We start from the raw sequence: 7,197 nt of genomic DNA on the forward strand, positions 1-7,197 counted from the left end.
TAGCCACTGCACAAGCGAGGACCACGTTACCTAAATATTGCAATAAACAAACAATAGTTTTGGAATGGAAAATGTATGATTAATGACTGGGTACTCATGTGCTACTGTGGCAAGCATATGATACATGGTATCTTATAAGTCTTATCTCTTCCATAAGATCACACAGTTTGACAAAAGACCATAAATAAACGGTATATATATACATGGTATCTTATAAGTCTTATGCTTGGTATTTTTATTATACTCATAAAACATAAAAAGGGTAAATTTTTATATAAAAGCTACAATCTTTTTATACACGTGAGTCGTTGACGATAACTTAATAGTTTTCTTCATTGAAATATTGTTTAAGAGGTTGATGATTATTCGATAATCAGCTAAGCATTATTAATGCATTCATAAAATATATCGGAGTAGTATTCATTTGCTTTGCAAATGAATTACAAATAAGAACTCAAGAGCTTGCTAGCGATGGAAAATGACATGTATTTCGACAAAGCTACAATTCAAAAATCACATGTAACTTCGTATCCTCCGTTGTCTTTTAACCATTTATGGACGGTCTTTATTTTTGCATATAAAAGCTACAAAACTAAAAATTGTTATTTTATGGGATGGGATATATAGAAAATAAAATGGAGGAAACTCGTATTCACATTAAACTTTAAATTTTTACCAAGTATTAATATGGTCAATCAAGTGCTACTACTCGGCCATAGCCATCGGAATTTAAAAAAACCCAATCACCCTCGAAATAATGTATAATATACAATTCTGGTCCCATAGTTTTCAGCAATATATTTTAAGTGTCTATAACCCTGTGTTCTCAAGTTTATTTTTAAAATAAAAGAAAAGAGTTGAAGAGATGAGAACGGAAGAGAAAGGTTATAATTTCTATCCTCTCAAATCATCTCATATTTGGGAAGAAAATTTGTTCACCAAAATCAACTAAAAAATCCATTCATTTCATTTCTCTTCTTTCCTTAAAAAAAACTCAAGAACACAATTTTTCTTAAAATCTTTTGTGTTCCTTTCCTTTCTTCCCATGACAAAACTCAAGAACACAGGGTAAGGGTGGGGGGAGAACTTCCCCACTCCTTCCCGATTTTTCTTCCCCTTCCCACCCCTCCCCTAATGCTAGGAATGCCTCATCACCCCTCTCCTCCCCACCTTTTTCTATTTAATTTAACTTTTACCTATTTTATTTAAATAATAACTAAAACTAATTTTAAATAATAATAATGTATAGAAAACAAAAATAAAAACCAAAAGACTTTTGAACCAGTATTATAAATAATTTAAACTTTAAGGTAAAAATTGTAAAATTGAATTTACTTAATATTATATATAGATATAGTTTCCCTGTGTCTTCTTTTCCATCCCCACCTGGCACCTGCAACCTATATATATAAATATGTATATGTATATACAATAAATGGCTGCTCATTAAAAAAAAAAGCATAGCCAACGGTCACAACATCGGCAGCACAACCGGCACCACGATCCCCCGTTTGCTCCCCACCCTATCGGTACCGGTACCACGGGGCGGTGTTCCCTTAGGTACTGGTCCGGTACCTATCCCCTCCCCTACCCACTCCGTCCACCCTAAGAGAATGTGGTTTACATGTAGTTGGGTCGCGGTGTCTTCCATGACGTACACCAATTTTCCGGCATCAATAGTTTAGTCGTCTGAGATTGTTTAGGCTAGCATCGCTGGAGCAGAAGAGGAGAGCTTGGGTTGTGCATTTCTAATGTTTTTTTTGTTGAATTTTGTATACAGTGTTGTACATATATAATGAGTATGATGTGATTTTATGAGGTTGCTAAATATTTAGTTGCTAAATATATATAATAAGGTTTTAGGTAAAATAAAACGAGTATTAAAATAAAACATATAAAATAATAGGTTTTTTCAGTGAAAATCATCATTCATCATAAAAATCATCGTGTATCAATTGTTCTGTGAATCTCTATACATCAATACATTTAGCTATGATCAAAGGGTCAAAAATCTTATTCTGTTTTTTATTTTATTTTAATATTTGTTTTACAATACTCAACCTGTATATGATAATACACTATATATCTCGATGCTCGATATAATAATAATTTAATTCTACGGATGCTCTTATCATGCACCTTAATCTTTTACATTTTGTGAATGCATAAAAATAAAAATGATCTGATATAACGCGACAACTGAAATAAAATAACTTAACGTGAATGAATTGAAAAACCAACTTGAGTGTTTTTTATTATCTATAATATAATATAATTAAAATAGAGGATTGGGTACACTTGTCACCCTAATATCCTTAATTCTTATTCCTAATTAATTTTGTACTTTTTAATATTTATGCCAACCTATATTTTTATTATAAATTGATATTTAATTAGATATTTTTAAACAAGCTTTGAAAATGACGGATCGGGCGATATCTTACTCATACGTTATTGTTTATGTTTTCTGATATTGATGGAAAACAAACCTACGGTAAAAAAAATTCTACGATCGACTACCAAAAGGTTTTTTTTATTTAAATACTTTGTTCATATTTAATCATTATTATTAATATTTAACATTTAATTTTTATGTTATTGTTATTATTATCTCTTTTAATTTAGTTTGTTTTTCATTATAGGTTCGTTGTGACTTCTTTTTAAACAACAAAAAATAAAACCATATTAGTTCATCTTGAAGATCTCAAGCCAACACATGTTAACAATCATCTACGACTTCGTGTTGTGCATGTATGGACCTTTTCGGAGTGGAACAACCCGTAGAAAATTAAAACGTTTGAGATGGTCTTTGTTGATAAATTGATATGTATTTTTCAAATTATATACTTTGTTGCCAATTTTTAGTTTAACTAAATTTGGAAAAAAAAATGTAAACTGGAATCAATATTTACATGAAGTTATTTTTCATATGTTTTTTTTTAACTTTCGTATTGATTAAGTAATGATATTAGTTATATTGATAGTTACTCGAATCATATTAGCTTTAATTAATATATTTTAAAATTACTCGTTCATTGGATGGCCTGAACACTAGTTATTTAACATGTAAGAAGACTTAAGCTAGCCCAATGCCTCAATGTACTTTAAATAACTTTTATGGTATTATGCCACACGGAAGCATGGTAGAATACAATTTTTTAAATTTTCATGTTTCATTGAGACAAGCAAAACGTGACTAATGTATATATTTTTTTTTCCCGGACGTACTAAAACGTCGATCTCTATGACTCTATGCAATGAGAAACGAATATTAAAACTTGAGAGACATAAGAATTGATATAGTAATTCATATAAGAAATTTAAGGAAAAAAGGTTGAAGTAGGCAAAACCAAAGAGATGCAGTAAATGGATAAAAAAAACTTTAATAAACAGGTGAAGACGTGAAGATAATGAATTTGCAAACCTAGCTAGCTAATGGATATGATGGTCGAGGCGATTATCCTTTTGAATCCGTTCGATCGGTTTTTGTACAAGCGGTGTTATGGAATATCGGGATCTATCTAATATAAATTCTATATGGTGTTGTCGTCGTACGTATCAATTGTGAAATAATCCTAATGTTTTAATTTCTCCTAAAGTCTAATAAGCTGGTATGCATGACAACATTAAAGTTCAAGATTATATAAGAAATATATATATATAGGGGTTGGGTATTGTAAAACAAGTATTAAAGTAAAACAAATAAGACATGATCTTGACCCTTGGATCATGGTTAAATTGATGCACGAAGATTTACGAAGCAATTGATGCATAATGATTTTCATGCTGCACGGTGATCTTCAGTGAAGAAAAACCTATTGTTTTATTTGTTTTACTTTAATACTTGTTTTATATTACCTAAAACCTATATATATATATATATATAGGAAAGTTATTTTTAGTACAAAGGTTTGAAAAAGTACAAAAAAGTACAAGGCATTTCCTCCTTCTTCTTCCTTCTTCCTTCCATCTCCGACCACCACCACCACCACCATGATCATCTCCGACCACCACCATGATCCTCCGGCGACGGCGACCATCTCCGGCGAAACTTACACATGTGTAACTAACTTACACATATGTAAGTACAACTTTTTTTTAGCATTTAGCGTTTAAATTTTCTAGGTTTTTTCCTTCGCGAGACAACCACCACTAGCCACCATCATCTCCGACCACCCAGCAATGGCTCCGGCGCCGGCAGCAAGGGCGAAGCCCGTTCCGTAGCACACCGCCACCATCTCTTGGATCGCCGCCCATCAAATCCATACGATTCCCATATGCGTCCCTTGACGGTCAACTTATAACGGATGAGGGCCTCTGGCCCGTACCGTATCCACCCGAAAATGAACCTGATTCTCGCTGGAAAGTTAACTTACACATGTGTAAGTTGTAGTTACACATGTGTAACTCTCGCCGGAGATGGTCGCCGTCGTTGGAGTATCATGGTGGTGGTCGGAGATGGAAGGAAGAAGGAAGAAAAAGTGTGTAAGTTAAGTTACACATGTTACACATGTACTATAAAAAGTACATGTACTACAAATAACCCACCCCTATATATATATATATATATATATATATATATATATAGGATAACACTCCGGTGAGAACAGTCTTAAAATAAGAATGGTGAGAACACTTAAAAAACATCATTTTGATGCATTAAAAGTCCATAAAACTAACATATGCCATAACTAATTATCATCATTTAAGTGTTTAACAACACATTGATTCGTCAAAATCGAAAAAATCATGTTTTTTGGTGGATGCATCATTTTGAAGAATATGCATCCAAGATGGATGCACAAAACAAAAAACATGATTTTCTTGATTTTGACAGGCCAATGTGTTGCTATACACTTAGATAATGATAATTAGTTATGCACTATGTTAGTTTTATGGACTTTTAATGCATCAAAATGATGTTTTTTAAGTGTTCTCACCGTTCTTATTTTAAGACTGTTCATATTTGATTGTTCATATATATATATATATATATATATATAAAAATGTGATATGTCTAATTCTCTTTATGAGTATTCACTAGTGGTTGTGTTAACTTGAAAAATAAAATTAGAAAGGAATTGACAGTTAGATTAAAATCACTGTCAAGATTTAACTATTATTTTTAAATATTACCCATTGATTTTTTTATCCAAATAGTCGAGATCATCATCATAACTTTATCCTTCAAATTACCGTTAATTTAATGAAATCTTTACCATTGTTATTTGCTTAATTCACGATCTCTAGTCCGGCCTCTAGGATATCAATTAGATGACGTATCATCATAGTCATATACAGTATAATGGGAAAACACAATTTGGAATTGGGATAAGCGGGTGAGAACGATCTAGTCGTTTCAAAGTCATTGTCTATTAAGAAAAATATGATCTAGAAATTCTATAATATTAGTTTTAAATAAATAAAATGCAATATAAAAAAGGTTGACCAATGATGAAATCATTTGAAAAATTGACCAGTTCTTTTAAAACAAGAAATATGTTTTTCACTATGTGAAATTCGTGCGTTGCACTGATCTATTTTATTTTTTATGTAATTAATCGTGAATGACATGTAATAAAAATAATGTTATAGTAAAAAGTGTATAGTTATATATAATAAAATATATTATACCCGTCTTATATATGACGATACAATAAAAATTTCCTAATGACTAATTACTTATGATTGTTATTTTATCAAATAATAAATCAAACCATATGAAAGACCACACACATATACATCATATATATAATATAATAATAATACATAACATATGATTTAACAAACATAACTGTATTATTTACTCAAATTTTACGATAAGATAATGTAAGTAGAATAGATTATAAAAATGACTTGTTCTATCATGTTTAAAGTAAATTCCTATATGTAAAGTTTAACAAACATGCCAAATATATATATATATATATAGGGTAAGGTTCAATTAAGAACCATTTAAAATGGAAGAACTATGAGAACCACTATATTATAACTTGATGTTCATATGTGATAGGTATATGTAAATATATTTGTTCACATAGGTTCATTTGAAAACCATTCATATATGAATATAAGTAATATTAGTTATAACTTGACATGTTCAAATGTGCATGAATTTGTTCACATAGACTATTCACATATGAATATATATATATATATATAGGAAAAGAGAATATAAGGTTGTCCGGCACCTAAGCTTAGGTATAGAACTCCTCACATACTAATATTTTATTATTTTTTGTTTAATGAATAAATGTATGGGCCCCATGATTTTTATGGATTAAAAAAGCCAATATGTGAGTGTTCCACACTTAAGCTTAGATACCCGACAGCCTTATCTTGCATAATCAAATAAGTTGAAATTTGGATATATACAGATTTTAAATAACCATTATTATTAATCATTAAATCTTGAGTGTCAAATTCACCAATTAATGAACATCTGCAAATTCATATATAATAATTAATAAAAATTATTTAGAAGCGCATAAAGTTAACAGAGTCCTTTTGTAACCAAAACTATTTTTCTGATAAAGTTTGAATGAAATTGGTTAATGGAACTTTATATTGGAAATCTATATATTTAGCTGAAAAAACTGTAAATTGATAACTAATAAGAACACGACGACTTTAATTGAGTTATCTTTAGTTATATAATTAATATAAATATATGTTAATACTATATATGAATATAATAAAATTCTTATTTCTATACTACGTAATATATATATATATATATATATATATATATATAAGTCCTTATTTTTTTAAAGGTGTTATTATTTTTAATTTTTAAAAACATTTGGAGAAAAATGATAAAACTAAATTAAATAAAAGTATTAAATAAAATTAAATTAAAAAGAAAGCAAAAGGTCATGGATAGATTTTCATTGAAAATGAAACTATTATCCATAAATATGTGAAAAATAATCATCTTTATTTTTAATTTTATTTTTGACCACATACACACTAAAATAATTAAAAAGAAAAAAAGAAAATGACACATAAGAAAAATCTGATGAGACAAGCAGAGGCCAATGACAATTAAGATCAAAACTATCATCTCTTTATTATATGGAGGAAATAGATGAGTGTGATAATTTGCCTTTAAAAAGTATGATTTGAAAACCAACATCAAGTCACTATTATTCCACTTGTAATCGTGAAATTACATTAACATGTAGCATTTTGGTTTAT

This window comes from Erigeron canadensis, chromosome 1 (genome assembly GCF_010389155.1).
Source record: "Erigeron canadensis isolate Cc75 chromosome 1, C_canadensis_v1, whole genome shotgun sequence".
Classification (NCBI taxonomy): Eukaryota; Viridiplantae; Streptophyta; class Magnoliopsida; order Asterales; family Asteraceae; genus Erigeron; species Erigeron canadensis.